This window comes from Rhinoderma darwinii, chromosome 10, assembly GCF_050947455.1.
Source record: "Rhinoderma darwinii isolate aRhiDar2 chromosome 10, aRhiDar2.hap1, whole genome shotgun sequence".
Taxonomy (NCBI): Eukaryota; Metazoa; Chordata; class Amphibia; order Anura; family Rhinodermatidae; genus Rhinoderma; species Rhinoderma darwinii.
In genome coordinates, this window is record NC_134696.1 from 100,848,248 (window position 1) to 100,856,461 (window position 8,214).

The window sequence follows — 8,214 nt, forward strand, 5'->3', positions numbered from 1 at the left end:
TCCTTGGTCTTCACTCTTTTTATACATTAAACAGGCGCTAAACCGACGTCTTTCCAGGGTCGACGATTTGACGCCCTCTAAGCCCTCGTCAAAACACGGGATAATTCGGACTTGACTGATGGTAAATGACTGTTATTACAGACTGATGGTTATTATACAACTTTTCCAGTCGTCTTCATCATGAGCAGCCTGTAATTACGAGTTCTGGGGATGTAATTCAGCAAACAAATACTGCATTCTGCTCTACAAGTGCTTGACCTACGTGAGGCTGTAATGACGTCTTCCCCGACTCTACGTGACGAATGAGACCCCTGTGACTGTCTCTTTCCTTCCGGAACAATAACTCATAATTAACGCTCCTTAGAAAGATCTGAATCCTGCAGTGTGTCCTCACTATTAATGTCATCGCTCCTCATGTTGTGTCCTGGAGACGTTTATTTCTATATTATTACTACAACGTGAACAGCTCTGAAGTATAATACAGGAGGTAACTCAGGATCAGTACAAGATAAGTAATGTAATGTATGTACACAGTGACTCCACCAGCAGAATAGTGAGTGCAGCTCTGGAGTATAATACAGGAGGTAACTCAGGATCAGTACAGGATAAGTAATGTAATGTATGTACACAGTGACTCCACCAGCAGAATAATGAGTGCAGCTCTGGAGTATAATACAGGATGTAACTCAGGATCAGTACAAGATAAGTAATGTAATGTTTGTACACAGTGACTCCACCAGCAGAATAGTGAGTGCAGCTCTGGAGTATAATACAGGATGTAACTCAGGATCAGTACAGGATAAGTAATGTAATGTATGTACACAGTGACTCCACCAGCAGAATAGTGAGTGCAGCTCTGGAGTATAATACAGGATGTAACTCAGGATCAGTACAGGATAAGTAATGTAATGTATGTACACAGTGACTCCACCAGCAGAATAGTGAGTGCAGCTCCGGAGTATAATACAGGAGGTAACTCAGGATCAGTACAGGATAAGTAATGTAATGTATGTACACAGTGACTCCACCAGCAGAATAGTGAGTGCAGCTCTGGAGTATAATACAGGATGTAACTCAGAATCAGTACAGGATAAGTAATGTAATGTTTGTACACAGTGACTCCACCAGCAGAATAGTGAGTGCAGCTCTGGAGTATAATACAGGAGGTAACTCAGGATCAGTACAAGATAAGTAATGTTATGTTTGTACACAGTGACTCCACCAGCAGAATAGTCAGTGCAGCTCTGGAGTGGGTGGAGTAGGAGGTGTGGAGAGAGCTGCTGAGACTACCGTGCAGGCCTTGGATCCAGGGACTTTCCTTATTCTATCTGCCCAGGCCTCATACCATCTGCCTGGGCTTGGAAAGTACCCTGAGGGGGGTTCCATCCTAGGATGGAGCCTCAGACCTCTACCTCCCGGAGCATGCCAGCGGGGGGTAGAGGGTCATCCCAGCTGGCTGGGAATATGCAAACAGTCGCGGGGGTGAGGAGATCATCTCGGGGCAAGGCTGTCCTGGCTCCCCCTGACGCTGGAACCCTGGATAAGGGTATGGAGACGCGGTCCGGCAGGGTGATCGAGGTGTTGTCATCTGGAGAAGGACCAGCGCCGTCCGGACATTTGGATGACGGTCGTGTGGAGGAATGGGGACAGCTGAGGACCGGAGAGACGGTGGAGAACTTCAGCTCCCGTCTGGCTATGCGGTTGGAGGAGTATCGGGACCTCAGGAAGTCGCTGCAACGGCTCCGTGCGGACTTGGCGGTCGCCAGAGGAAGAGCTGCAAAAGCCTCAGGAGGTAAGAGGTCCCGATACCTTTTAAATGTGAAATCCTTGTTGGAGGAAATAAAAGAAGTGGAAGAGAGACGTGAGGAGATTTTGGCAGGCGGAGGGGTGTTTGGTGAAAAATTAAAAAATGAAGAGAGGTTTGCCGAGATGGCAGAACCTATAAAAATAGAAAGTGTGGAGGAAGACAGCAGAGCCCCAGACACAGCAAAGGAAATTGTGGGGGAGAAAATGGAGCATGAGAATGCAAAGTCCAGAGAAGGCTCAGATTCTGAGGCACCCAGGAGCAGTGAGGAGGAGGAGGGTGGACTCACAGCTGGGAGAAATCAAGAGTGTTTTGATACTGACAGTGAGCGGCCTCCAGGATTACTTACACAGATCCGTAACGTGGAGTCGCCGGTATCCTTCCAGGGATTTTGTTTCGGTGCGGAGTTACCCGCAGAGGAGGAAAAGCAAAAGAAAAAAAAATTTAAGAAGAAAAAAAAGACAAAGGAAAAAAAATCTGCTGAAGGTTCATTTAAAATGGTGTACACAGCAAGATCCTTCCTGTGCTCTGAGCCTGATGAAAGTCAGGATCAGAGCGCAGGTCCCGCAAGACCCCCAGCTCAAGCCTCTGCAGTGGGGCTGGAGCGGGAATGCGGGGAGAGTGTTACGGGTCCGGCATTAGAACACGTGGTGGTCAAAATGGCGCCGGACGCCAACCCCTGCAAAGGGGGCGGTACTGGTGGCCTGGTGACGCCAGGGGGTGTGTCCCCGTGTCCGGTTAATGGCGAGCCCGGGAAACTGGTCTCTGATGCGAGTCAGCGGTCTGGAGAACGGGTAAACCAGAAACCGGATGTGGTGTCTGAAAGCCGGAAGTCTGTCGGTGTCGCAGTAAAGCCGTCAGACGTTCCGGACAAGGGCGGTCACAGAGGGGGCTCCGGCTCTGTTGGCCACTCCTCTGTGGGAGGGGGGAGTGGTCCGGCGCCGGAGGCGGCTCCAGTGACATCAGTGGCTCCTTCGTCCGCATCACTGAAAAGTGGTGTAGGCGAGAAGGGGGCTGCTGGCGTCGGGGGCGGCGGTGGCCCCTTTCCCAAAAATGTTCCGCACATAGAAAAGATGGAGGTTAATGAGGCGGAGGGCACAGCGGGGACACCGCTTATAACATCTGGTGGCGTCCCTGCAAAGGTGCCTGATGATGCGGAGACTGAAGCAGTGTCTACCCACACAAAATGTACAGGAAAAATACATAACATAGGACCAGGCCTGGCCAGAAGGATGACTGCAGGGGGACCTGGTGGGTTAAATAAAAAAGTTGCGGCTGTGGATGTGGGAACTGCTGGGGGTATGCAGGTGTCTGTAAATAAAGTTGCTGGAGTGTCTGCTGGTAATGGGGTGTTGAGTGCTGTGTCTGTGGGTGGTGAGGTGGTGGGTGGTGGGGATGGGGTATCAACCAGGGGCAATGGGCCTGGCGCTCCTCTTGCTGTGACATCCGGCAGGTCTTATGCTGGTGTGGCAGCGGGGGGACAGCGGGCCCACCCATCTTCATCCTCAAGGTCCGGGGACGGTAACTTGCAACAACGTCTCTTGGACGCTTTAAGAGAGGGAAAGCAAACCCTAACCATAGGGGGAGTGCAGAAGGACCTGTCTTTCTGGATAGACAGATATGGTCTAAATGCCTTCCGAGAGCAACGAGGAGATCAGTGGTCGCTCCCAACAGCCGGGCAGGCTGTAGCCAGGAGGAATGTGGTCCGTCTCCGGTGGCGTGGCAATGATGCGTGCCCTCCCAGAAAGAGGGTGGTGGAGCTGCTGCTGGGGATGGGCTTCAAGGCGAGTGACATCTTTGCCTTGATACATCCTCATGGCTCGGTCGAGTTTGACATCAGCTTTGTTCACCTAGGGGGCCTTGAGGTCTTCTGGGGGAACTACGAGCTGATGAAGGACGAGCCTGGCTGGCGAGACTTTGCTGCACAAGCAATTTCTCGCCAAAGTGGTCCCAAGAGAGTGACCGTTCTTACCCGTAATGAGTCACTCTCTTGTATTGATATCATGACCTGGTTGGGAAGGTACGGAGAGGTAGTAGAGATGCCACGGAAGAACATGGATGAGTTTGGCATCTGGTCAGGGGCCTGGACGTTCATGGTTAAATTAAAGCGTCTGGGACAGACGGTGTCCCACATACCATCGTCTGCTTTCCTGGGAAGAGATCGGATCCTTGTCTTCTACCAGGGGCAGCCGAAGTTGTGTCACCGGTGTGGCGACCCCTCACATTTGAGTGCAGGCTGCAAGGTGCAGAAGTGTGCTCATTGTGGGGGGATTGGTCATCTAGCCGCATCGTGTGACCGTAATCGGTGCAACCTGTGTGGTGACTTAGGTCACCCGTTCAGTCGGTGTCCTCGCTCTGTTGTCAATGCTTGTTCCAAACCTGCGGAGGATGAAAGGAGGGAGGCCTCCGTGGGTGAGGGTGCGGGCAGGGACGATGGGGCACAGGGGCAAGGGAAGAATGCAAAGAAGGGTCCCCCTTCTCGCCAGAGAAGGGCGGAGAAGCGAAGGAAGGAGAGGATTTGGAGGGCGCTCCAGGAAACTGGGACAACCTCTGATTCGGATCTGGATGCCCCCCCTGAATCTGATGCCCCTGGGGAGGCCGAATTGAATGGGGAGATGAGGAGGATCCAAAGGGAGCAGAGGGCTGAGGACTCTCAGTCCTCCCACTATGAAAGTGTGGGAGAGGAAGAGAGGACTCAGCCTACAGCAAAAGGGACACCGGGCAAAACCCAAGGGCCAAATACATCTGGCCCCGCCCTGGCCCAGGAAGGTAAATCCTGTACCCCCCTGGTGCGCTCTACTGATCGATACCATGCTCTCGTGGACATTCCAGCCTCTCATACTAAGAGGGAGGGCATGGTAGGGCACCCTAGAGTCGTTGAGCCTCCCCTGCTGCAGGGGCCGTTGCCCCCAGAGGGGGAGGTTGACCCGGTACTTGGGGATGAAGATGGGAATAGGGTGGTGAATATGGACTCCTCAGTTTGCAAGAAGCGAGGCAAAGAAGGGGGGTCCTCATCAGATAGAGGGGGGGGTGGGAAGAAGAAAGCCGTCTAACTCAAACATCCATGATGGCGGCACCCACTCCGTTGACGCTGGCATCAATTAACGTTGCCAGCATTAAGTCAGATAGGGCGAGATTTGCAGCCTTTGATTTTCTTGGCCGAGTTGAAGCCGACATTTTGTTTTTGCAGGAGACCAGGCTGTCACTTTTGGCAGACGTCGTTAAATCTAGGAGGGAGTGGCGACGCGGGCCCTCCTACTGGTCTCTTGCGGCTGAGCCCTATAGCGGAGTGGCGGTCCTTTTCACCGCACCGGTAACATGCCGACGGATGATTGAGTTAGAAATGGGGAGGTGCTTGATCTTAGATGTCCTCATGAGGGGACAGGAATTAAGACTAATCAATATATACGGACCCCAGAGCAAATGGGACCGTAAAAGTCTCTTCATGAGGATTAAGCCTTTCCTTTTTTCAGGTCGACAAGTTATCTTTGGAGGGGACTTCAATACTGTCGTGAGGCCCCGAGATAGAGGAGGTTCCGGAGATAAAAAATTGACCTACGATAGTGTAGCATTAAAAAATATAGTTAGCGATGCTCACCTGGTGGATATCCACATCAGGCATACCCCAGGCCACTCGGGTTTCACCTATCGTAGAGGTAGTTGTAGGTCTAGGATAGACAGGTTTTTTTTGAAGGAGGAAGCCATCTCTTCACCAGTGTCCGTTGTTGAGGTTGAGTTCTCCGATCACTGTATGATTATTTTCTCTTTGAACATTGCAGAGTCCCTCCAGATGGGAAGAGGTATATGGAGGCTGAATTCTACTCTCTTGGAAGAAGCGGAGATAAGACAGGCCTTTGAGGATTTTCTTCAGAGCCAGGTACCTTTGTTGGATCTCAGTGGTACTAAGTCTGAGTGGTGGGAGTTGTTTAAAGTCCGGGTGGCAGGATTTTTCCGCAGGCTCTCGAGCCTCAGGTCCATGAGTAGGTACCGCCTATATCAGGAACTGAGGAGGAAACTCGAACATCTGGTCTCAACCGGGGGTAGTGGGGAGGAGATCTCCGTGGTGAAAGCTTTGCTCAGGAGGTGTCAGTATGATAGGCACACATCTTTAGTTCTTGAGAGGGATTTCGGGAGGTACCGCTCGCCCGACCCCTACAGGAACTGTAAGATGTCAGTGAGTCGTAAGGTTGTGACAGGACTGATTGATAGTACAGGATCTCTGAAGAGATCCAAATCAGGGATCTTGGAGGTCGTCAGATCCTTCTACTCGCACCTCTTGGGGAAGCAAGATCCAAACCGAGACGAGATGTCGGCTTTCCTGGCTGAAACCATCCCTGAGCCAGGGGTAGACCCCTCTCTCGGTGTTTTGATAGATTCGATCAAGGAAGAGGAAGTGGGATTGGCGATTGATGGGCTTGCCCTCAAAAAATCGCCAGGGCCGGATGGCTTAACATCCGAGTTTTATAAGACTTTTAAAGGAACCCTAGTTCCCCTCTTGACTGAGGTGTTTAATGAGTGCCTTTCCTCGGGTACTTTGCCAATGTCAATGAGGAGGTCGGCCTTGATCGTTTTATCGAAGGGTAAAGACTCGACCCGTATTGAGAATTGGCGTCCCATAGCGCTGCTCAATACGGACAGAAAGGTTCTCGCAAAGGTGCTGTTTAATCGGCTGGTGAAGTTTGCATCCCGGCTCCTTTCGCCGGTCCAGCATTGCTCTGTTCCAGGCCGCAGCACATTTAGTGCTGTCCTCAGTGTCAGAGAGGCAGTGGAGCAGGGAAATTCTGGTCGGTGGGAGGGGTACATCCTGTCCTTGGACCAGGCCAAGGCTTTTGACCGGGTGGACCACGAGTACCTCTGGTCGGTCCTTCTGAGGTACGGCCTACCGGGGGGGTTTGTCAATTGGCTACAGACCTTATACACTGGGGCTGAGACTTTTGCGCTGGTGAACGGTTGGGTTGGAACCCCCTTTGAGGTTGGGTCTGGTGTCCGCCAGGGTTGTCCCTTGAGCCCTTTGCTATATGCGTTCGCAATTGATCCTTTTCTTAAAAGGATCGATCGTGGGCCATTGGCGGGAGTCGGGGCCGGCCTGGAGGGGCCGGAGGCCACTCAGAGGGTGGTTGCGTACGCAGACGACGTCTCCATTTTTGTCTCCTCGAGAGGGGAGGCAGAGTGGGTGATGTCGGAAGTGGAGCGTTACTCATTGGCATCTGGGTCCAAGATCAACCGGGATAAGTGCAAAAGTCTCTGGCTGGGAGGAGGAGATCCTGGTTTTGATCTCCCGGACACCCTTCCAGAGCCTCAGGGGTCTGCTAAGATCTTAGGAGTCGAATTTGGCCCGGGTGATTACCCCAAGAAGAACTGGGAGGATAGGCTGAATCTAGTTGCCCAGAAGGTCGACCAATGGAAGGGTTGGTCCTTAACCCTGAGGGAAAGGGTTCACTTGGCCAAGGCCTACCTGGTGCCCATGTTGCTTTACCTGGGCAGTGTGTGCATCTTGCCAGAACCTCTCTGGACTCGGGTCTATAGCCTGTTCTTCCAGCTGTTATGGGGGAACAGGCTCAACCTAATCAAGAGGGAGGTTACTTACCTACCAAGGACACTAGGCGGGTTAGGTATGGTTAACCCGGTGGTGTTCCTAGTGAACACCTTTGTTAAGATCAACCTGGCAAACCTCTGGCAAGAGAGGGCTCCTTGGTGGATATCCTCCTGCAGGGGGTGGTTTCGGCCTTTCTTCCAGGAATGGGAGAGAGGAGGGCAAGTGAAAGACCTGCGTACACCTCACGGACATCTCCCGGCTTATGCCACCCTGGCGCTGAAGATTGTTCGCCGGTGGGGTCTGGAGGTGTGGGAGATCAGGACCATGTCGAGAAAATTTCTTGACAGGAGGGTCCTGATGACCCACTTCCAGAAGCCCCTGGCGCTCAAAGACTGCCCAAGTAGTGACCTCGGGGTGGGATTAAAACTTTTAAATTCAGCGAGGATTCCCCAGAAGTTTTGGGATCTGGCTTGGCGTTGCTTCCATGGGAGACTGTATGTGAGGGACAATCTAAAGTGCAGAAGCTCTGATGATCGGGATTGCCCCCGGGAGGAGTGTGGCGGAGTGCTGGAAAGCATGGAGCATTTCCTGCTTCATTGCCCTTTCAATACAGAGGTATACAAAAGGGTGGGAGCCTCCATTGGTTGGCCAGGCCTAACCAGCCTCTCCTATGCTGGGTGGGCCTATGGAGTGTTCGGAGACCTCGGTGGTAGGGACCATTGCACCTTGTTTCTAGTCAGTATAGTGGTCAGGCACTTTATGTGGAATGCACGATGTCTAGTTTCTACCCAGAAGAAAATCCTCCTAGTGGATGAGGTTGTTAGCAATATCATGGGTGACCTGGTGAAGGTGCATTCTTTGGAGGTTGGCAGAT